This window comes from Microcaecilia unicolor, chromosome 7 (genome assembly GCF_901765095.1).
Source record: "Microcaecilia unicolor chromosome 7, aMicUni1.1, whole genome shotgun sequence".
Classification (NCBI taxonomy): Eukaryota; Metazoa; Chordata; class Amphibia; order Gymnophiona; family Siphonopidae; genus Microcaecilia; species Microcaecilia unicolor.
The window spans coordinates 76518604-76543984 of NC_044037.1; the positions used below are offsets into that span (position 1 = coordinate 76518604).

Genomic DNA, 25381 nt, shown 5'->3' on the forward strand with positions numbered 1-25381 from the left:
GAGTCCTAGGCAAATTGCTGTAGTGTATAAATAGCTGTGGGTGATTTATTTTTTTATTAATACATTGCAGGGTGTGTGTGTATGTGTGTGTGTGTGTGTATGAGAGAGAGAGAGAGAGAGAGAGAGAGAGAGAGAGAGAGAGAGAGTACAGCTTGAAATGCTGCTGTATTCAATACAGCATGGACTGTTGTGTTCTACAGCCTGGCATTGCAGTTAGAGCCCAGCTAAATATTTAACTGGAGCTCCAGTTTTGTTTTGTTTGGGGGAAATTTAGTTGGATAGATGTTTTCCTTTCTCTTTTCTCCTTTACAAATCTACTTGCTGCATAAATACTTCCCTAAGTAGGGGGCACTGCTGCCCTAAATGGCATTGACTTTTAATTGTGAGCAGACATATTTGTCAACTTGTCTAGGCACTTCCTTCTTAGATGAGGGGAGATGGTACCTTTCTGGCAGGTTCCAACCACAGGGCTGGTCTCATGCATCCCATACATGCTCCTTTGACTCCAGCACCTTTATTAGGGACTACTGAAATATATTCCATTCCAGGCAGCAAATCATTCCACTCCTAATTTTAACCGTTGTACTCACTGGAAATATGAGACCTCACAAGCGTCTGTACTTACCTCAGAATACTGCTAGCAAAGGACCACATCAGATATTTATTTACAGGTCAACTGTAATTTTCCTTTCAGGGATGTGCTGTCCTAGGTCCTCTTGTGGATGTAGCTTAGACAAGAACTCCAGTACTGGGTCCTCTGATGATAACCCTTACAGAAGGGTTGATGCAGAACCTTGTGTTAGGGTTACATATGGCTTTCTAAGACAAGGGTAACGCCAAAGGTTTGCTCCTATAAGCAGTAACCAATCAGGAACAGATTCAGCAAATGGCACTGAAAAAAATCACCAAAATGTTTTTGTTTCTCAGCATTTATATTCCACGTTATCTTGCAAATTCTAGGCGGATTACATCATTACATGCCAACCAGAAACACTTGGAAATCAGCACGATCATACCTAAACCTCCACTACCCAAGCAGCAAAGGACTCAAATACAAATCTACTTATGCATCCAGCTTTTCCTACTTAGGCACACAACTATGGAACACACTACCAAAAGTAATAAAAACTACGGTCGACCACCTAAACTTCCGGAAAGCACTAAAAACAGACCTGTTCAGAAAAGCATATCCCACCGACCCAACATAAAAGAAACCTGGATACCTGCGACATAATGAAACCAAAGATCGTGATGGACATATCCTTACTCTTCCTCTCCCTCTCTAATGTTCCCCAATTGTATTAACCACACATGTACCTCTGTCTACCACAATATCAACTTGTAATTGTATTAGTTCATACCGGAATCGGCTAATGCCGTTTACGGTACTATGTAAGCCACATTGAGCCTGCAAATAAATGGGAAAATGTGGGATACAAATGTACCAAATAAATAAATAAATAAATAATCATAAAACCATATAAAACACAATCAACATAAAATAGACTAAAACAAACAAAAATCTTAAACCAAAACAGGTGTGACAGTTTGATCTTATACCATTCCACAGCTCAAATTTAAAAATTTTACCTATAGGTCTCTGCAGATACAGTGTACAAAAAATTAATGCACATCAATATAGGCTTTTTGAAATAACAGAAAAAAAAATCCGTACAAAGTGCTATTCTATAAATGGTGTATCTGTGGTATTCTATAACTGTGATGAAATGCCTAACCACCCACCTGAGGTTACTCTGCAGCCACTTAGAGGGTCTATCCCCAGCACAGCTCAGGTCCACCTGCACCTGCTGCTTGTATTCTACACTAGTACCCTCCTTCCACCAACTGGGTCACAACTGCCTCTGGGTGAGTCTCCCACTCTCAAATTATCCCCAGTAATTTCTAGGTTACTAGAGCCATACTCCCAGTGGTCCCACAGTTCTCAGAAAGCACTCACAGACCCAACACACAAACTACCAGGATTCTTTATCAGTCCAGACAAGCAGAGCAAACAAACAATTGTGTTTATTCTCATAAAAATATTGAACAGTGGAACAAAATAGTGCAAATGGGCAAACAATAACAGGTAACTGAAATATGGACCAATTATAACACTAACTAAATATTTGCATACTGGCTGAATAGTACCTGGGAAGATCAGGACATGTAATTCACCGAGCCTTAGCAAAGAGATCTGTCTCTCTTTCTTCCTGGCTAAGACTGAAGGCAAAATCAGTACACTCTAAAGGAAATGAGCTCCTGGGCCAATCAGAGCCCAGTCAGCAAGATTTGAAAGTATACTGCTGCTGCTTGCTTTCTGCTTGTGTAAAGAAAAAGAACATTCAGTTCCCTATAACAGCTTTACAGCAAAGTAACACCACCTGCTGGCCAAATAGGAGAAATACACTTCAGAACATAATCAATGCAGGATAACATCCAACACATTCCACAGGCTCAAAGCACACTATCTCTTCACAATAACGCTATGCACAAATTTCTGGTATTCCCCACCCATGGCCATGTCCCCTTTTGGGTTGCACACTGAGATTTGGATGTGCAGTTTTATAGAATAATGTATAGTGAGAAGTGTGTGCAAATCCAAATTGGTGCCAATTAACATGAATAATTGATTGCTAGCACCCCATTATTGATGTTAATTGGCTCGTTACCTAATTTAGTTGCACACACGTCTCGGGATCACATGCATATTTGAGCACCCTATATCAGTGATGGTGAACCCTTCAGACCGAGTGCCCAAACAGCAACCCCAAATCTAATTATTTATCGCAAAGCACTGGTACTCATTATGGGCGGGGTCACCACATATGACTCCACCCCTATGATAGCCATACCCCTTACACCAGCCATGGCGCATATAAACAGACATCATTGAAAATATTATACTAGTATAGGAGAAAAAAAATAACTTGATTTTTTTTCATTATAAATCATTTCTGTAAGCTGTTACAGCTCCAGTATACCCAGTGCAAAATAAGACAGCAGATGTAAATTCTCAAATTGGACATATTCCAAACACTAAAATGAAAATAAAATGATTTTTTCTACCTTTGTTGTCTGGTGATTTTGTTTTTCTATCCATATTGGTCCTAGTCTCTGATTCTGCTGCTATCTGTTCTCTTAACTCCGTTTCCAGGGCTTCCTTTCCATTTATTTCTTTACTTTCCTTCTTTCTTCTTCATTTCTTGCCCTCCATCCATGTCCAGCAACCCACCTCTCCCCTCCTGCCACAAATGTCCAGCCACCCTCCTCTCCCCTCCAGCCACCCATGTTCAGCCACCCTCCTCTCCCTCCTGCCCTCCCTCCCAGCACCAGGCAGGCCTCCCTCCCACCAAGCACCAGGCCTCCCTCCCTCCCACTGAGCACCAGGCCTCCCTCTCACCGAGCATCAGGCCTCCCTCCCACCCAGCATCCAGCAGCACCCAGCATCAGGCCTCCCTCCCTCCCTCCCACCCAGCACCGGCCCTCCCTCCCAGCACCAGGCCCTCCCTCCCACCGAGCATCTGGCTGCCCTCCCTCCCACCCAGCACCAGGCCTCCCTCCCACCCAGCACCCAGCAGCACCCAGCACCAAGCCTCCCTCCCTTCCACCCAGTACCCAGCATTAGGCCTCCCAGCACCCAGCATCAGGCCTCCCTCCCTCCCAGCACCAGGCCGCTCGCCCACCCTCCAACCAACCAAGCATCAGGCCGCCCGCCCTCCCTCCCTCCCAGCATCAGGGCCCCACTTCCTCCTCTGAAATTTAAAAGGCATACCTCGGGGTTAAGGTGGCGTCGGCAGCGGCAGCGAAAAGCGTGTTCTTTGCTCAGTGCGCCTTCGGCCTTCCCTTCTGTCTCTCAAGCTCTGGTCCTGTGTCGGGGCTACATGCACGGTGTAGGACATAAGGCGGGGGGGGGGCGGGATGCGGCGGGGGGTCAAATGTAGAGGGGGCCAGGGTGTAATCTGTGGGGGCCCATGCCCCCGTGGCTCCACATAGCTACGCCCCTGATATCAAGTCCCATTTCCCTTTCCCTTTCATCCCACAAGAGAGGCTGACCAGAGAATAATTAGCTAACCTTTTATACCTCCTCAGATCTGGCATTAAAGTCCTGGCATCCAGCTTATCCTTTTGTTCTTCTGTGCACTTCTCTGCATTTGCGCTGAATAGCTAATTGCTTCATTAATACTGTTCGCTTCTGTTTACGCAAGGTTTTGTGCACAGTTAACTCATGCACAAAACTCATTTTTGCATTGTGCACCCACAAATTTGAATGCTAAAGGCAAGCTAACCGTATACAACACCTAATGTGCTTTACTGCATCGATCCTGAGTTGTCTAAACTCATTGCAGTGGGCTTTGATATCATTTCTGCTTCTTTTTAAATTCTGAGGAGGCAGTTCACTTGACATTAGTGAACTGGCAATGTTTAATAGCTCTAGTAGTTTAATTATCAACCTGCAGCAATAGCCTTCACTCCCCAGCACCCAGGCCTGGAGAATCAGCATCATTCTCGGTGCTTCTGGCACTCTCTTCTGCCAGGAAGAATGAGCTAAAGATTAATTTAGCCCCCTTCAATGGTATGAACTTCATTTGTCTCTAGCTTTCAATTCCCGCCTCTCGCTAGTCCTTTCATTCCCCAGCTTCTCGTATTTGGAAACTGTGTTCACCTCCTTGGGTGGCCTGATTCATTTTGCATATTCCATTTTGGTTCCTTCGGGGATTTGTTTTTCCTTGTTCGTTTTCATCATCTCCCCCCTCCCCCCCACGCCATTTCCTTTTTATCTGCTTAACGCTTTGCTTCCTATAATCAGCCACTAAGGCCCATTTTATCTTAAGTATGTTCATTATTAGTTGGCACACACACAACCTTTCAACACAACAATTTGGCTTTGAACATACTCCGCATTCTGTGTTGCTTTCTCCCAGTGTTCCACGTCACTGGATTTTACTGAGTAAATTCCCATTAAATTTTGCCTTGCAGATGTCATTTGCTTTCACCTAATGCTTCTCTCATATTTTTTCACCTTTAATTTCATTCTGTAGCATGTTTTGCTTGCAGTACACGTATACAGGGCAGGATTAATCCACTGGTGGGCCCTGGGCGAACAAGTATGCTGCCTTTCCCCCCACACTTGTAATATAAATACATTTTAAAATCCTATAAATGGGCCCCACATGGTCTGACTGCAGAGGAAAATCAGCAGAGGACAAAACAGCAGGTAAGGAATGCTGCTTGCTGAATCCTGCAGATTTCAGAACAATGCGGGGGGGGGGGGGGGGGGTGAAGAATACACAGACCTCTGCAGGCAGTGGTGGGTCTGGAGTCTGGACCTCCCAACCATCACCACCATTGTTCTTTCTACCAGCTATTGACTTACTGGGGTAAATGCCTTAAGAACCACTGAATTAGCAAAACTGAGAGGACCCCTTCTAAATAGTTGGGCCCTAGGAACATGCCTGGTTTGCCTATGCCTTCATCCTGCCCTGTACATACAGAGGACAGTTCTATAACTAGGAGCTTATGGTCCCTAGTAGGAGCATATTCTATAAAAGAAAGTAGGTACCTAATATCTTTATAGAATACTAGTGTAACAAGCAGAGGCGTAGCTGGGGGGGGGGGTGAGGGGGGGCCAGGGGAGCACCTGCTCCCCCAAACGGACTTCTGCCGGTGCCAGCACCTATTTTTTACACAATCTGCTGCATTTAAAACAGGCGCTGGCGGAAGTCTGCTGTCCGCGCCCCCCATGCCTTCAACCTGACTATGCTTCTGGTAACAGGTAATGTACATATGCAGTATTTAGGTCTGACTATTTACACCAGTCACAGAGCTGGTGTACCTGTGAGTGGCTAAATGCTGAAGATACAAGACATATAAGGAGAGACACGGGGACCTGAAGATGTATACCCTGGAAGAAAGCAGAGACAGGGATGATATAATACAGACATTCAAATATTTGAAAGGTATTAATTTACAAACAAAACTTTTCCAGAGACTGGAAGGTATTAGAACTAGAGAACATGAATTGAGGTTGCAAGGCGGCCGACTCAGGAATAATGTCAGGAAGTACTTTTTCACAGATAGATACCTGGAAAGCCCTCCCGTGGGAGGTGGTGGAGATGAAAGTGGTAATGGAATTCAAAAATGTGAGAGATAAACACAAAGGAATCCTCTATAGAAGGCATGGAACCAAACAAGCTTAGCAGTGATTAGATGGGACCACCAGTAATTGGGAAGCAAAGCAGTGATGGACAGACGTCTTCTGTCTGTGCAGAGCCGGTTTTAGAGAAGGTGGGGCCCAGGGCAGAAATTAAGAAGGGGGCCACTGATCCCACCCCCACCCCCACCCTGATTTCTCCACCTGCATTGCTACTACATGGTCCAGGCTTCTGCTCCCCTTCTCCCCACCACAGTCTGTCTCCCTCCCTTCACCTCACTTTGGGGTCTTCATTTAAATTTTTATTTCTCTTCTCAGAGGGGCCCCGGCATGGCAGCCATCCTCACAAGCTGCCTCCAGCTGTCCCGAAGCTTTCCCTCTCTGTTGAAATAGGAAATGATGTCAGAGGGGGCAAAATTGGATTGCGACAGAGAGGAAAAGGTTCAGGACAACCAGAATGCAGACCCGTGGAAGTGCAGACCAGTGGACAGACTGGGAGTGCAGACCAGTGGAATAAGGCATTCACACTGCCAGCTGCATCTTTCATCTCAATGTTCTTCAGTGGATTTTGCACCTGAACTATCAAAATTCACCTTACTGTGACTACTGAAAGCCACAAAAAATCTCCCTCATTGATGATTCAGCAGGCTGAGTGGTATTTACCATCATATGTAACCAGACATGGCATTTGATAGTGTACGAGTAATTCAGTTAGTCATCTGAATTGCATCTGTGTTATGCCAGATGACGTTTGATGTGTGTAAGCTCTCTCTTACATTTGGATCTCTCACTCACACATCCTTCAAAGCCTTTATAATCTGAGCCTCTGCCATGATGTGTAATATCTTTGTCCTTTCTATGTATTCTGGTTGCAGAAATCAGTGGGTCTGCCTTGGAGCTTTCCAGGTTTAACAAAGTGACTCAGGGAATTTACTTAAATTGCCAGATCTTTGGATGGGAGGAGGAACAGGAGAAAGATCTTGGCAGGAGTCTTCTGTTTTTGTGCTGTAGTTCAGGGGTGGGTAAACCTTTTGGTGCAAGGACCACACTGAGAGAGCTATGACTAGGCCGGAGGGCCAGTGCACTCTATAGTCAGACTACTGCAACCTACTCCTGACCGGCCTCCCACGTAGCCATCTATCCCCCCTTCAGTCCATCCAGAACTCTGCCACACATCTTATCTTCCGCCTTAACCGATATACTCATATCACCCCTCTCCTCAAGTCACTCCACTGGCTCCCAATCAGATACCGCATACAGTTCAAGCTTCTCTTACTCACCTACAAATGCACTCGATCTGCGGCCCCTCCGTACCTCTCTACCCTCATCTCCCCTTAAGTCCCTACCCGTAACCTCCGCTCTCAAGACAAATCCCTCCTTTCAGTACCCTTCTCCACCACCTCCAACTCCAGGCTCCGCCCCTTCTGTCTCACCTCACCCCATGCCTGGAACAAACTCCCTGAGCCTATACGCCATGCCCCCTCCTTACCCATCTTCAAATCAATGCTCAAAGCCCACCTCTTCAATGTCACCTTCGGCACCTAATCAGGAAAACTTAACTACCCCAACTTGACATTTCGTCCTTTAGATTGTAAGCTCTTCTGAGCAGGGACCGTCCTTAATTGTTAATTTGTACAGCGCTGCGTAACCCTAGTAGCGCTCTAGAAATGTTAAGTAGTAGTAGTAGTAGTAGGATGGAGGAGGCATCCCTCACTATGCCGATCATGACACCTGATATGAATAACTAAATAACCTCTAAGCATTAAAATGAATAACAAACACCGTAAGTATACAGCACAGAGGCGTAGCCAGATACCCAAGTTTGGATGGGCCTGGACCCAAGGTGGGTGGGCAGAACTCCCGCCTTGTCCTACAAGTGATTTGGTTTCTACCTCTCGCCTGCATGCCATATGGTCTTTCAAACATCCCCTCTCCCCCTATACCTTTTAAATAGCAGATTTTCACCGGCAGCAAAAAGTTGTTGGGAGTTTTTGGCTGGTGGGGCTTGGGGTCCCTGCCAGCCACATTATAGGAGTGCTGCTACTTGGTGGGCCTGAACCTAAAGTGGGTGGGCCTGGGCCCACCCCAGCCCACCCTTGGCTACGCCACTGATACAGCATCTGATTAGCCCTTATAGTGAAACCTTTGAGATGGGAGCAGTACTGGTTTGGAAATGTAAGGCAGGAGCAGTGCTGGTCTGGCCAGTGTAGAGAGGTGAGGCAGGAGCAGGCTAGTGATCCACAGATCCTCAGCCAACATCATGACAAAGGCCCTGATGCTCGAAGCTAACTGTGCTTGCAACATTTGATTTAGACTGGTTATAGCCAATCTAGTGTGCAAATTATTTGGGGCGGTCTTTTACTCAGGCACGCTCACGTTTTTGGCGCATGCTAAAATTGTAGGCGTGCTAAACATTAGAGATGCCAATGCATTCCTATGGGCATCTCTAACGTTTAGCAGGCCCACAATTTTAGCACGCGCCTTAGTAAAAGCCCTCAGAGTCTAATGCGCCAAGGGGTTCTGCATCGTTTTTACTGTTTGCCATAGCAGCTACCGATAATTCTATGGAAATGTATTACAGTGAGCTCATTAGTATTAAAAAAAGCATTCAGTGCACTGCATAGAAAGGAGCGCCTACCTTTAACATGCAGAATTTTCCGGCAGGTCTGGAGCTGTTGCTGCATGAGGGCTACTTCTCGGTGGATACGTCTGCTTGCATTTTGTGATAGCATCTGTGTGTGTGTGTGTGTGTGAAATGTGCTATGCACATGTATTATATGTATGTGTGTCCCACACATAACAGTACTGTTAAAAGTTGTTGTGGAATATTTTTAATAGTGTCCACATGTGTGTGTGAAATGTGCCTTGTGTGTGTATTATGAGTGTGTGTGTGTCCCATACATAACGGTAGTGTTAAAAAGTTGTTATGGAGCAAAAAAAAAAAAAGGAAACTCTGAATATGATGTCATTGGATGCATGCCTATTTTCCTGGGCATGTGCAGAACATGGACGCTTGCCAAGAGACTGTTCTGCGAATGTGCTGGGTGCTTTCTCTATCGAGCCGCTTGCAGAATTTCCGTACGTCTCATTTGCACGCGATTTCATTTGAGCCTCAAAATCTGTAAGTTCAGCCATGGCTATAAACACATGCAGTATTTAACGACGACTTTTGAGCATCTGCCTGTAAGGGGGTAATTCTCTATAGATCACCCAAAGTAAGGCATCAGGATGATGCATGCTAAGCACGAATTATATAACTCACGTAACCGCTGTTATAGAATAGAAGCACAAGTTCACGTTTACACACCAAACTTTAGGCATGAGCATTTACACTAGCTCAGTGACTGGCATAAATGCTTTGGTCTAGCTATAGGCATGCAATGATAGTATTTTCTGCATGCATTAATGCCGGACAAGCGCCTGATCTGCCTGTATTCCTCCCAGGTAAACATCCCCTCCTTGAAGTTGCATGCAACTTATAGAATACCGACTAAGGGCAATTACACACGTAATTGCTAACTGGGCCAATTAAGACCGATTATAGCCTATTATTGTTTATTAACACCAATTATTGGCTTGTTATTAAATTAAGTTACATGCACACCTGTCCTTATTCTAGAACATGTGTGTGCAAATTTATGTGCTAGTCACAGATTTGGGTGTAAAACTTTCTAGAATTGAGAGTAAGTGCTCTGAATGTCCACTTTTAATGACACATCAATATTACTACTACTACTACTACTATTTAGCATTTCTATAGCGCTACAAGGCATAAGCAGCGCTGTACAAACATAGAAGAAAGACAGTCCCTGCTCAAAGAGCTTACAATCTAATAGACAAAAAATAAATAAAGTAAGCAAATCAAATCAATTAATGTGAACGGGAAGGAAGAGAGGAGGGTAGGTGGAGGCGAGTGGTTACAAGTGGTTACGAGTCAAAAGCAATGTTAAAGAGGTGGGCTTTCAGTCTAGATTTAAAGGTGGCCAAGGATGGGGCAAGACGTAGGGGCTCAGGAAGTTTATTCCAGGCGTAGGGTGCAGCGAGACAGAAGGCGCGAAGTCTGGAGTTGGCAGTAGTGGAGAAGGGAACAGATAAGAAGGTGGACATTTAGGTCACTGAATAATGATGTCAGCAGGACAAGTGTAGGCTAGCCAGAGCCTATTGAAAAGTGAAGATACGGAGTGGACCAGAAATTATATGCCATGGGCCATATTTAGCTCATGGGCTATAGTTTGTCTCAGGGGCGTATCTGAACTGCGGCGGTAGTGGGGGCCAGGGCCAGAGTGAGGGGGCACATTATAGCCCCCTCCCCCGCCGCCGCCATTGCCGATCCCCCTCCCCCCAGCCGCTGCCATTGCCGATCCCCCCCCCGCCGTTGCTGTCGCCTACCTTCGCTGGCGGGGGACCCCAACCCCCGCCAGCCGAGGTCCGCGTCCTCCTGCCGCTGCTGGCTGCCTGTAAAAGAATTCCGTCAGCTGGCGGGGGACCCCCAACCCCCGCCAGCCAAGCCGAGGTCCTCTCATTTCTAAAGCTGGCGCCGAAAGTTTCTTCTGAGTCTGACGTCGCTGCATGTTGTACGTGCAGGACGTCAGACTCAGAAACAGAATGAAGCAACGGAGGGGGAGGGTTGGCAGCGGTAGGGGGGTCCAGGGTGAAATCTGCGGGGGTCCAGGCCCCTGAGGCCCCACGCAGATACGCCCCTGGTTTGTCTGCCCCTGCAATAGCCCCTCCTCTTCAGAAAATGTGTAGGGAACAGGAGGGGAAGGGCTGGAGAATGAAATAGAGAGTACTTGCTTTTTGCTCTGTAGTGCAGTGGCGTACCGAGGGTGGGGCAGTGGGGGCAGTCCTCCCCGGGTGCATGCTGCTGGAGGGGTGCAGAGAGCAACTGCGCGCCTGTCGACTCCGCTGGTTCCCTGCTCCCTCTGCCCCGGAACAGGTTACTTCCTGTTCCGGGGCAAAGGGAGCAGGGAGCCAGCGGAGCCGACAGCCGCACAGCTGCTCCCAACAGCCAAGAATGCACCGGGGGGGGGGGGGGGGGGGTTGATGTGCCTGGGAGGGTTGATGCGCCGGTGGGGGGGGGGGGGGTGTTGTGCTGCACCCTCAGGGGACGGACGCCGCTGCACCCCGGGGGGGGGGGGGGGGGGGGTCCGCAGCGGCAATCCGCCCTGGGTGGCAGCCGACCTAGGATCATCACTGCTGTAGTGTCTGCTCCAGCCTCATCCCCTACCTTCCTTTGTAAACAGATAACATATGGGTAAAATCGGGAGCGGAGAGATAATGGGAACAGAGCAGTTGTTTTCTATTCAGCGCTATCTATTTAGCCCTCTCCCTCCTTTCTTTTCCTACGCCATCAACAGAGCTTCCAAGTTACCAAGTTCCAGGAGTGAGATGTAGGCCTGTCCTGAATTTCTGACAACTCTGTCATGATGCTATAGAACAGGGCTGGTCCAATCACGGTCCTCAAGGGCCACAACCCAGTCAGATTTTTGTAAGTTCCACAATGGAAATGCAAGTGATTGATTTGCATGTACTGCGTCCATTGTATGCAAATAGATTTCATACATATTCTTTGTGGAAATCTTGAAAACCTGACTGGGTTGTGGCCCTCAAGGGCCGTGGTTGCCCGTCCCTGCTATAGAACCTGCAGCACAATTTCAGTAGGTAGAATTGGTGATTACAAATACCACACTTCTTTAGGATGTACATTCAAAACCAGGACCCTCCAAAAAAGTCTCTGTGCTAGAACTGAGTAGCTTGGTAGCACTACACCAACAACATCATGAGGAGAAACAGGAGAAAAGGTGCTGTAGCAGATGCAGCCCAACCTGTTGCTCTCAGAAACTCAGCTGAGAGGAGAGAAGGAAGAAAATGCCCTGGATCACAAATCAGGGAGTGGAGGAGGAAAGGAGATTTCTGGTATTGGGAGAGGTAAAAAGGGGAATAATACTGGGGCTGGGACTAAAGAAAGGAGAATGCTGGGGTTGTCCTTAGAGGTGGGAAGAGGAGGGAGAGAGAGAGAGAGAAAGAGAAACAGAGAGAGAGAGAGAGAAGATAAAATGGTGGGAGGGTGTATAGAACAGAGTGTTAATAAGTATTTCCCTCAATCAACAGCATTCTGAAATGTCCATAATTCAAGCATTCATGATTCGCAGGTACTTCAATGGGTTAAAGTAGCATTTTTGCACTGAGAACCAAAAGCTCATCTGTGTTAAAATGATACCGTGTGGGTCAATAATACTAAAATGTGGAGCTGACCTTTCCAAGGCATAAATCATGAGCTTTCAAAAAGGTACCTAGCACTATATTTTTTTAGGCTGGCTCACACCAGTAATTGTCTTTTCCTTCCCTCTTGATGGTCCAGTCCTCCCCTGGATTTCAGAGGGAGCCATGTTAGATGCCAGCAGGTACGCAGAGTCCAGCTGGGAGGGTAGGAACCAGAAGTAGCTGAAAATGAGTTTTTGAACTGCATGCGTGTGAAGACCGTGGTGCTTTATTTTAGATTGAGGAATAATACTTCTGCTGGCTGACCTTTGTCCAGCTAAAATTAAACTGCTTTAAAGCAAACTTCTGCACATGTTGGCCCTGGGAAATACAAGGTTGTGATTGTCACACCCTTATTAAATACAAGGTAACAGAGCAACAAATAAAAGAAAAGGGATTATGATAGGTTGCTGTGCTGCAATATACTCTTTGTATTAGGCCAGACTGGGAAAAAAAGTCTTATCAGTACTGCAACCAACCAGACCTTATTCACTAGGAGTTTATGCAGTATGTACAAACTGACAGAAAACCGTCCTGGATGGGACTTATTATAGATAAGTGCATCTGCAGCAAGCATACAGTACAAGTCAATGTAATGCTTTCTGGGTCAGTTTATTATGATTAATTCCATGCAGGTGTTGCTCTTGCTGTAACAGTGTTGGAGGTCCTGAAATGAGCGAAAGAGGAACACTTTTGGCTCCTGCCTCATGCAGTCACTTACACTTATGCCACTGATGGCTGATGATCCCGATCTGTAAACTGTTGGGCCGGTGCCATTGAATTTCTATCAACTGGAGGAGACAGCAGGGCTGTAGATTTCTGGCTAGAAATGAGCCTCATTATGCAGGCTTTTGTATCTGACACTGGAGATTCTTGCCCACCAGGATGAAGTTCACTTCCCCAGGCATTGGCAGCAGTCCCAACAATATTTACATGAAGGACAATAGAGGGTTAGTGTTTGGAGTGTTGGTTTACAGGTCTCCGACTGCAAAATACTGAGAGATTCAATTACTAGCTTTTCTTTCTTCATTGTTCAGATCTGAAGGAAGCAGCACTGCAGTGAAAAAAAAAATTCCTGGTATGCATTTTTTTTTAACTATTACTGCTCAAGTGATTTTTCTGGGTTGTTGGCAAAAGAAATAAATAGCACTTTAAATAACATTGGTAAAAGTGTTTAACTGCTGTCAAGCAGGCTAGAACCCTGTGCTCTTAATCACACCAAATTTGGTTCATCCAAAATTGTTCTGGCGCTTTTGCAAAAGTACATGTCCTTCAACTATACAACTTGCCTTTAGTTTGACCATCCATCTATTTATTCCATAAGTACATAAGCATCGCCATGCCAGGACAGACCAAGGGTCCATCGAGCCCAGCACCCTGTCTCCGACAGCGGCCAAAAGAACAAACAATTTGTCCCGCCCATCCCAGGAATAGTGGATTATTCCCACGTCCATTCAATAACATTCTATGGCCTTTTCCTCCAGGAAGCCATTGAAACCTTTTTTAAAGTCCGCTAAGTCAACCGCCTTAACCACTTTTTCCGGCAACGAATTCCAGAGTCTAACTACGCGTTGAGTGAAGAAAACTTTCCTCCGATTCGTTTTAAATTTACTACACTGCAGCTTCATCGCTGCTCATTTTGTTACCATCTATATATCTCAACTGCACTTGCCCTCTCAGCTACATAGATGCTTCATTAAATAAAATAACAGTGTTTGAATGTTCTTCCATGCTGACTTCCATGTATCATTTGTACTGAAATGACATATATATTGTATGATTGTTTCTGTTAAATATGCATATTTCAGACTGTATCATGTTAGTCCTTTCAGTTTGTCATTTCCAAGTTTACCCAGGTACATTGATTGTATTTATGCTACTAAATGGTCATTTTGCTATTGTTATATTGTTAACAAACTTGTAAGGTTTTTTTTTAATGTTAATATATTCCTGCTGTACACCAGAATCTCTTCATAAAGGTGGTTAATAAATCCCAATAAGTAAATTTAAAAAATGCCCCCCCCCCACCAGATTCTATATATGGCACCCAAAGTTGCATGTCTAACTTTGGGCACACTTACAAGATACATGTGCAAATAAATTGGATAATGAGCTCTAACTCCATCAATAATTGGGTGCTGACCACCAATTATTGATGTTAATTAGCTCTCATTAAAATTTGCGCTTGCATCTGGCTGCTCACCATTCTGTAAGGCATAGCGCCTGACTGCCATAGCACATATCACAAAAGGGTGAGGCTCAACCATTGCACTCTGTGTGAGTTGACCCCTGTGATTTCCCCAAATGCGGGAAACTCCTACCCTAACTGAGATAACATTTAACTATCTCTCTGACCTCAAGTGCACCTTTCTTTAAATTAGTCACTTTATTTTCTAACTCCTCTTATTCTCTTACCTATCTATATGCTTATCTATCTTTGCTTATACCCTACACTGTCAATTAAAATGTTCTGTTACGTATTGTATAGGCATTGTAAGTAGTATACTATACCATAGTTTGTATTGTTATTTGAATATTTTTACTGCTGTAATTGTCTATTGCTCATGTTTGATTTATTCTTACTCACACCTCCTTGAGTGAATTCATTCAAAAAGGCAATAAATAAACCCTAATAAATAAATAAATAACCAATTAAGTTATGCACAGTGTTATAGAATATGTTTTGATTTCCATGCAGAAATTAAGGCACAATAAATAGAATTAGGGGGTTTGTAAATGCATATAAACCCATATTATAATACCAATGTCTCACGTGCTGATAAATGCAAGACCACTGAAGGGGACTTTAGCTTATATATACACTGGTACCTTCACTTATAGTGTATATATAAGCCGAGAGGGCAAGTGCAGTTGAGATATATAGATGGTGACAAAATGTGTAATATAAAGTCAACTGGAATAAATAGATGGATGGTCAACCTAAAGGCAAATTGTGTAGTTGAAGGAGGTGTGAGGAATTAGCCTAAGTTACAGGATGCACAGCAAAACTTTAGCATGCGCTGATTCTATTAGCGTGTGGTAAGCTTTCGTGAAAGAGCCAGAATGATTTTGGATGAACCAAATTTGTTCATCTGTCCAATTTAGATTGTAAGCTCTGTTGAGCAGGGACTGTCTTTTCATGTTAATTTGTACAGCGCTGTGTAAGTCTAGTAGCGCTATAGAAATGTTTAATAGTAGTAGTAGTAGTAGTAACCAAATTTGGTGTGATTAGGAGCACAGGGTTCTAACCTGCTTGACACTTTTGCCAGCATTATTTACAGTACTATTTATTTCTTTTTCCGACAACCCAGGATGATCACGTGAGCAATAATAGTTTTAAAAAAATGCGGTGCAGCAGGTCAGGTTTGGGTCTCTGTATTTGTGCATCCTAAGGTGTGGACATAGTCTCTTCCTTCCAGCATCCCTCACAAAGAACCCTTTGACATCACATTTCTGTAATAATACCTTTAACAAGAAAAAATGAGCTGCCTAAAGCATAAGATATTCTTAGTTACATTTTTTGTAGAGATTGCTTTTCTTGAAAGCCACTGTAAAGGTATTGACTAAATATTGCATCCAGTTAGAGGTAGATGTACACTGTGAATCTTTATTCGTTAGATGGCATATATTATGATCATGGACTGCAGACCAGAGGAAAATGAATGATAGCATAGTGTTTCACCTTTAGGGCAACAAATCTTATTCATGCTCTGTGTTAAGAACAGTTATTTTGTAGATATATAATGCTCTAAATGTTACATGCTAAATTCAAATTCATTGTCTTGATTGTTTCTAATGCAATTTTTGATATCATTCATTATTTCTTTGTTTAATGTGGGAAACAGGGAACAACCATGGAATGTGGAGGAACACTCAGTCCCTACGAACGTCAACCAAACAAATCCAAGAGTAGGATAGGCTGGCTCTTCCAAAAACAGCAAGGGAGATGCTTGTACAAACCTATAAACCTTTATTAAAAGTCAGCAAACAACACAGCTGCCGTATTTTGGCACCAAAATGCCTGCTTCAGGAGTCTATAAGACATATAAATGCTAGTGTAAACATATAGAAAATATAAAAAATAAGGGACAAAATATCAAAAATAAATATAAATATAAAAATTGCAGGACATGAATTAAAAAAAAAAAGAAAAGACGAAAAAACATTGTAGGACATAAATATACAGTTCTATCTACAACTAGCACAAAGATTACTTAATGATTGAATATAATGAGCATAAACAAGGTTATGAGTATAAACAAAAACAAAAAAAATTTGCTTTAGAAAGAATGAACATACCTTTTTTCAATATTATGTTCTATATGTTTATACTAGCATATATATATATGTCTTATAGACTCCTGAAGCAGGCACTTTAGCACCAAAACATGGCAACTGTGTCGAGTCATTTGGTGACTTTTAATAAAGGTTTATATGTTAGTACAAGTGTCTCCCTTGTTTTTGTAAGAGCTAGCCTACCTTACTTTTGGATTTGTTTGTTTAATGTGGTTCAGCTGCAATCAGAGCAAAAGAATAGTCCCTGAAAGCTACACAACTAAAAAAAAACAAAACATCAATGTATGCTTTTACTTGCAGAAAGGGTGGTTAGACTTCTCATACTTATTTATGTGAGTAAATGTTTTATGGAAATTGCCTTCATTATTTATGTAATCTTTAAAGCATAATGGTGGTGGAGAGGGGGAGATTATGGGCTTGAAAATTAATTGAGTGGGAGTCTTAAGGCTGAAGGTTCACTTAGGGCCTCAATACCCCTGCAGCAGCCCTGCTCAAGAGCCTTATAACCACTGCCTTAGATATCCAGTTTTTCTAATGAACCATGCAGTTACAAACCCTCCTTCATTAAGCTCATTGTTCATGAGTCATAACCCCTTTTGTTGCACAGATTAGTAGTAGACATGCTCTGAGCCAGTGCTTCACTGACTTACCTCTAAGCTGCAGGGCCGATGTTAGGGGTGGACAACCAGAACAATCGCTCTGGGCCCCCATGTCACAGGGGGCCTCAGACCTTCAGGAAATTGAAAGAGCCACAGCCTGCAAGCATGCTTTGGTGCCTCCTCCCTAGCATTTGCCCTGCTAAGCTGACCCTGTGGAGGAGTGCTCTGGTGGTTAAAGCAAAACCAGCTAAGAACCAGCAACACTAAGGTTCAAAGCCCACTGATGCTCCTTGTGACCTTGGACACCAAGTCTGTAATGGCATCTACGTGCCAAGATGTTGTTAAGGAATACTACCAAAAACCTGAATTGATGCACCTAAATTTAGGCACAACCATTTATTCTAGGACAAATGGGCAGGCTGGCCAAAAACCCGTCCGGACGCCTGGACTTGTCCTCAAAAAGAGGACATGTCCGGGTAAATCCGGATGTATGGTAACCCTACACTAGCTGTGCTGGATATTGATTAGCATAGATTGTTTGGAAAATTATTGTCAACAATGGTTTCTATTGTTTTGTTTATTTGATGATAAAGAGTAGAGTTTCATGTTATTGCTTGACAGTTCTTCCGCCTTTGTTACAGTTAACCATGCTATTCCTAGGGACTGCAGGGGAAGTGTTTTCTTGGTTTCAGTCATTTTTGACTGCCAGTGTGCCTCAAGGTCGGGCACAGGATCAGATACTGGGGAGGGTTGGTATAAAGAGAGAGGTACCGCAGGGTTCTGTCCTTTCACTCAGTACTTGTGTGTGACATATTGAGAAAGCATGGAGTGAATTTTCATTTTAATGCTGATGATATTATTATTATTTTTCTTCTCCTGTGAAGTTTCCCCAGGGCTTAAATTTGAATTTTTGCAGTGTTTTCAGGAAATGTGGCATGGTTCCCCAAATAGCCTGGTGATTAATTTTTATAAAACCAAAGTAAAGATTATTTCTCAAATGGAATTAAATGATATTCTGGAGTAAGTGATGTTAGGAGATGTTTTTATCCTAGTGTGGTCCCAGGCTCAGTATCTTGGAGTAATAATTTAATCAAAGTTGTCTGTGTGCTGTCAAATTAAAGAAGTGGTGAAGAATGTAGTTTTAAAGTTACATTTACTTTCTTCTCCTTAACATAATGTTTTGTATGTAGGACTGCCCAAATCTATTATGAAACCTTTGCAAATGGCTCAGTATTCAATTGTTAGGTTGGGTTCAGGAACCGGAAATTTGAACATGTTATTCCAGCTCTTAAGTCTTAGCACTGGCTACCACTTCACCCATGTTGTAAATTTAAATTCTTTTACTGTTTTCAAGGCCACTAGATATTCCTGTACTGGGGAGCTCTCAGGGTTACTTACTAGATATTGTCACTCTGCTCTAGTCAGCTCGACTCAGTAAGCTCGACTCAGGATGGAGACCTTGGGGTGTTGGTGTCGGAGGATCTGAAGGTGAAGAAACAATGCGACAAGGCGACGGCCGTGACCAGAAGGATGCTAGGCTGCATAGAGAGGGACATAGCCAGCAGAAGAAAGGAGGTATTGATGCCCTTCTACAAGTCGTTGGTGAGGCCCCACTTGGAGTATTGTGTTCAGTTTTGGAGGCCGTATCTTGCTAAAGATGTAAAAAGCCTGGAAGCGGTGCAAAGAAAAGCTATGAAAGTGGTATGGGATTTGCGTTGCAAACCATATGAAGAGAGACTTGCTGACCTGAACATGTATACCTTGGAGGAAAGGAGAAACAGGGGTGATATGATACAGACGTTCAAATATTTGAAAGGTATTAATCCGCAAATGAACCGTTTCCGGAGACGGGAAGGCAGTAGAACTAGAGGACATGAATTGAGGTTGAAGGGGTGGGGGCAGACTCAGGACTAATGTCAGGAAGTATTTTTTCACGGTGAGGGTGGTGGATATGTGGAATGCCCTTCCGCGGGAGGTGGTGGAGATGAAAACAGTAATGGAATTCAGACATGCGTGGGATAAACACAAAGGAATCCTGTTTAGACGGAATGGGTCCATGTAATCTTAGCAGAGAATGGGTGGCGACACCGGTAATTGGAAACAAAACGGGAGCTGGGCAGACTTCTGCGGTCTACACCCTGATCGTGACTGAATAGATAGGGATGGGCTGGAGTATACATTTTAAGGGGCTTCAATGTTAGCTTCAGAACTTAGTACAAGAACAGTACTGGGCAGACTTCTACGGTCTGTACCATGAGAAAGGCAAGGACAAATCAAACTCGGGTATACATATAAAGTATCACATACCATGTAAAATGAGTTTATCTTGTTGGGCAGACTGGATGGACCGTACAAGTCTTTATCTGCCGTCATTTACTATGTTACTATGTTAGTCTGAATGAATTATTAGATTTTCCTATTAAATCTATTTCTGTGACAGGACCAAAAGTCTGGAATGACTTGGTTCAGTTAGAGCAGGCTTGTCCAACCTATGGCTCTAGGGCAATAATCTGGCCCACCAAGTGCTTTTTTCTGGCCTTTGGAAGTTTGGCAATTCTTGTGATGGTTACAGTGGGATTCCTGCTTCCCCACCATGACTCAATTCTCTATAAGCTTGAGCCATGTGGTGCTGGAAGTTTGGGTTGGTCTTGTGGTTTCAAGTCTCGTGAGACCAACCCTTGCAGAGAGCTGTATCGTGTTGGGGAAGAAGGAATCCCACTGTTTCTTCTGCAGCTGAAGCCAGGTGAGGGTAAAGAGACTGAGTGAAGACTGACAGGTGGGGGGGAGGGGGTGTTATATATGAGAGAGGGATTTATTATACTCATGTTCAAAAAAGAAAGGGATAAGGTGGATATGTGGGTATAAGTTATGATAATTGTTTCATAGTCGTGTGCCTACTTCTTCTCTGAATGCCACTATTTTCTCCATGTCTTAATTTGTATGCAGAGCAAATGCTAAACGTAAAGACCACCAGGATAGCATTTATGCACATACTTTATAAGATCCACATGGACATGCATAAGTTAAGCTGGGAAAGTCATGCGTACTAAATAGCATATATAAATGCATGCATATCCATTTTGCATTTTGTAAAGACTAACTCCCCTGTTTACTAAGCCACACTAGAGGCTGCCGTGCGCTAATTCCAACACAATCCATTCACTTTGAATGGGCTATGTAGGCACTGCCGCGCAGCAGCTGCGCTAGCGTGGATGAGTAAACTAGAAGGTAATTCAGGACTCAGTGGTATGTCTACTAAATGCTCCAGGAAATGGGCTTAGCACATGCCAACTGGGACTTTCCCATGAGCTAAGCCCATTTCTTGAGAATGGAATAGTAGTCTAATGGTTAGTGTAGTGGCCTGAGAACCAGGGGATCCAAGTTCAATTCCTGTTGCAGCTCCTTGTGACTCTGGACAAGTCACCTAAGCCTCCAATGCTCCAGGTACTAACCACAGAAAGGTAATATATCAAATCCCATCCCCTTCCCAGTGCACCCAGGAAATAGGGCATTTTCAGGTATTTCTTTTTCAGGTCGTGCAATAATGTTTGCATTAGCATGCATAACCTGAAGAAAAATTGTTATGGCTGCGTTAATCAGTTAGCACACACTAATGTCAGCATGCTAGCTGAATAGTGTGTCCATGCCCATTCTCTGCCCCCGACTCGCCCCCTCCAAGAACGAAATGCAAAAATATAGATAGCACACCAAAAGATTTGCGTTGAGCATTTTCACATGTGCTAAGTGTGCGTTAGGGCTTAGGGCCAGATTCTATATATGGCACTTAAATAATTCACGCAGAAAACATTTCTGTCTAAGCATGTTTCTAATTATTACCAATTAGTGCTCATTATTGCTTCTTAAGTGCTGTTAAAAATGCTGATTAGCTTGTTAAACCAATTAAGTTATGCGCATTGTTATGGAATACACTTAGATTTCAGTGCGGAGTGCTAGACGTAATATATAGAATCTGGCAGTTAACGACTTTTAGTAGACATACCTCTCCATTGAGAACCACAGTTTTAATGAATAGGAATACTTATTCAAGAAAACTCCTGCAGACTTTTGAAGATGATAGTCAAGATTTTAATTTCTCTAGACTTGGGATAGGTTCTGCTGTAACTTCTGCATTCTGCAGTCAGTGGAAGGTTTGATCAGAGCTGTGTGGGATAGTTAAAGCTGGAGCTTAGCATTACAGGTTTTTCAATATGTTTATGCGGCTGACCAGAAATTTTGTAATTCATGGTTGCTGAAAAGATTCATACAGCTTGAGTGATCATCTTTGTCATCTTCAACTCTTTCTATCCTACAGTTTTCTTTTGGTGCAGGCCAACAGTGAATCTTCATTTTTTTTTTCCATTGTTCTGAATTTATAGCAGAAAAGATAATGCTCACTATAAAAAGGATGACAGTCACAAAGGACCACATTCAAATCTCAGACACCACTGTATATCTCCTGAATAAAGGGAGTGCCTTTGAATTTTCAGTTTGGTCTAGATATGTTCACATCTTACCCTAAATGATGCTGTTACCAGTGACATGCAAAGCATCAGCTCTTAAGGTGTTAGAGATGTGCAGAGCAAAACATTATGGGTCATTTTCAGTTTGGTTGATCTTTTTACCTAATTTTGTACTATTTTAAATTTCTTTCACACATTTGATTTAGCAAAATTTTGTTAACTCATGATAGATCTTTCTAAAACATGCTAATTGACTTCATAGGTTAATAATATTAAAAAAGATATGAGACAATTCTATAACTTGAGGCTTTGCACCAGTTCTATAATGTATTTGCAAAATTTATGCACACCCACTTGTGACAAGTCAGGGGAATAGGAAGTTCTAACAGAGAAGGAGGAAACTGCTAGGCTAAGCAAAAATAAAAAGTTAACCATCATCAGCTACAAGTATACACTGCATGAAAATGAAGAGCCGCACAAATCACCATCCTTTAAGAAAAATAGGAAAGAAGAAAGGAACCTGTAGGTCTTGAAAAAACATGTATGGCAACTTATTTTAGTTAGCCCTTTGAAAGAGTGCTGAGTTTCAAACTAATTTGCTGTTATTTGCTTTACTGTTATTTTCCCATCTTCTTTTGGGAAGGTGTGAGGCAGTGAGAGACTTAGTGCAGATGTCCCTAAAGAGTTGCAGTTCAGCCACATTACAGCAGGTGGCGCTAAACCGGCTGTATCTCTGGCTGAACTGCAGAGCTACCATAGCAGAGCCAGTGCATTATGGGGATGTAAAGCTGCCTGCCAGGAAGGAGTGACTTCTCAATGGACAGGAAGTTAAAAGCCCTAAGACAGAGAAGGCAGAGACTCTGAGAGGAGGAAGGTCCCATTACAGGGTCCTTGGAGAGAGAGAAAACCTGAGGGAAACAATTGACTGAATTGAGATGATTGGAGTGATGAGACCTGGCAGCATAGAAGTCGACTCTGTGGGTGCTTGAACACCCCAATATTGAGAAAATAAAATTCCTTGTATGTATCCAGGGAAAGGTTATTTCCACTGGGCTTAGCACCACCAATAACTTTGAAAGTTGGCTCCTATGCCTGGCTGAGATAAGTTGTTTGTGACCTGGCTGAGAAGTACCATAAGCCCATGTACATGTGGGAGTTAAGGAACTGAACTGTATAAGACTACTGTACCATTAGTACTGTTTACTGAATTGTGCAAGAGTGCTGGAATGTTTGATACTGCTTACACTGAACTGTATAAATGTGCAGGAGGCTGGGCTTTGGTGAGACCCAATCCACAGTGTAGAAGCAGCTGCAGACTGTGTTTTGAGCCGCTGCCAGAGGCTGGCTTATGACTGCTTGCTGAACCGCTGAGGTGGCACCCCGCTTTATGCCTCGGGCTCTGTGAGGAAACAAGCCCGAGGTACATGAATATAAAACTAATAACTAGGTTCTTGAACTATACAGGACTTGGATGTGTGCAGAGAAAGGCCTTGCTATGACTCAGCCCTGTGAGTTAACAGGACTGGGGACTTTGTTATTGCAAATAAATACTTTTGTATTGAATTTATACCTCCTGTCTGGCTGTATTATTTACCCAGCCACGCCCAACTCGCTCGGGTGTCTTACAGACGGAATTTCCCACACCTGGGTAAATGTCTTTCAGGGCATCATGGCAACAGAATGAGAGTGTACAGAAATATATCTGTATCTATCTTTGTACTCAATGTGCATACAGAAACTGTTTCTCTAACCTAGCCTACAGAAGTAATATGTTATTGAGATGAGGCCATCTTGTGAGCCAGTACGAAGGGCATTTTGCACAGTGTTGTCTTTCATGCTATTGGATTTCCATGCCTCTAACCAAAGTCTGTGTGAATCCTGCTTTTAGACTGTCCATTGAAGTGAAACACAATAAGCTGTGATAGCTCTAGAGAAAAAAATCAAAACAAAAACAACACAGTGTAATAAATGAGCCCTCCATAATGAAGGCATCATATGGACAGAGGGGATCACAGAATATTCAGTTACACACTTTTAAATACAACTCTAGCTGTTCTATTATCTTTCCAGTTTCTCTGTGAATTTTTCTTTAAATGCTATTCCTGTGGTGTTGCCATTCTACTCTGTGCTAATAGTATTTTTTTACTCCGTCTTCATGTTTATATTTTGAGTTTAATGAAAATGGGGAGAGTGCGAAATGGGAAAGAGCTTCCACCAAGTTCCAGAAAGCAACAACTACATCTGGATGAGCAGAAGAATTTCTCCTTCTGATCTTTGCTTCAGCATTCTCCCAGTTATTAATACTAAGTATTGAACCAGTACTGAACATGGCAAACTTCATCCATATCCTTTCACTGAAAGGGTTTACAGTCTCACTCTGAGTAGAGAAAGGCTACCAGTAAGCAGTGTCCACAGTGATACTGGAGACTATCTTGCCCCCCCCCCCCCCCCCCCCCCCCCCCCCCCCCGCAATACTTCCCTAGAATATACAGCCCCTTGAAAGGAAGCTTGGAGACAAGACTATAGGAAATGCAGATAACTCTCATTTAATCTAGTATCTTGTTTTATGCAAGTCTTCTTGCCATAAAGCTTTTAAAACACTCACAGTCAGGCTTGCAGGGACCCCGAGGCAAGTTCTAAAGGCCAGAAAAGGGTTTAACTTAGCTTCAGCACTGAAACTAATTTGGTTGTGAAGACTCCTGACAGGATTGAGCTCTTCCTTCTCTCTAACCTATTTTCATTCTAGCAGTGTGTGGTTATGAATTTAACTGCATGACAGGTAATCCTGCAGTATGCTACTTACTAGAGAAAAATACCCAAACCAGATGTCAATATTGTCTACTCTAAAATAAAATAGGAAGAAAACAAAATAATTTAACTTCTGTTTTGTGTAGCAAAGACTTCGCTTTTACTTGTGGAATGTTACTCTAGTGGCGAATCACAATGTGAACTTTTTGCTCCGAAAGGATCAATATCCATTCCTTTGCATTACAAGAGCACAGTGCATCAACACTTGATGTACCTCTTCTTCCAAAAGCCTGTTGTTTCCTTTGCAACTCATATTTTATTAAGTTGTCTGCAGAAAAAGGAAACATATCTTCTATATAATGTAAAAACAGCCTCTTATTTTCTACAGGGAGATGTCATGTTGCAGGCTTGTAAAATGCTGATGAAGTTCTAGAAGCATTTCAAGCTGCAGCCTTTTAGCTTATTAGCAAATGTTTTCCATATTTGTTTCAAATAGCAGTACATTCCCGAGTGTGAGCAAGAAACCTCTGCTATATTGAGATCTGTTAATAGCCACTGAAGCTAAAGGCAAACAGAACATAGCACTCAGGGCCAGCTTAACTTATTTGGTCCAGGGCACCAGTGATAAAGGGTGCCAAATGCCTGAGCCTGTGATGTTACTGGTCTTATAGGTTAAGCTGGCCCAGAGCTTACCTGCTGGTGTCACGTGTACAGGGACAAAAAGAAGAGCCAACAAGCCCCTTCCTTTCTCTCTGTCTCAGGCCACCTTACCCCATCTACCTTTAAAGGCAGTTTTCCCCTCCCAAACATAGACAGCGTTTCACCTACCACTACCCACATCATCTCCAGCATCTTCCTTCTGCCAT

The 25381-nt window shown here is 43.4% G+C and overlaps 1 protein-coding gene and 1 pseudogene across 2 annotated transcripts in view; both read left to right on the forward strand.

The window, feature by feature from the left end:
• The window catches only part of PCDH19 (protocadherin 19), a 259262-nt gene that overhangs the window by 213834 nt on the left and 20047 nt on the right, over positions 1–25381 (forward strand). The gene's annotated exons all lie outside the window — the stretch shown is intronic.
• LOC115475208 lies at positions 14662–14730 on the forward strand (annotated as a pseudogene).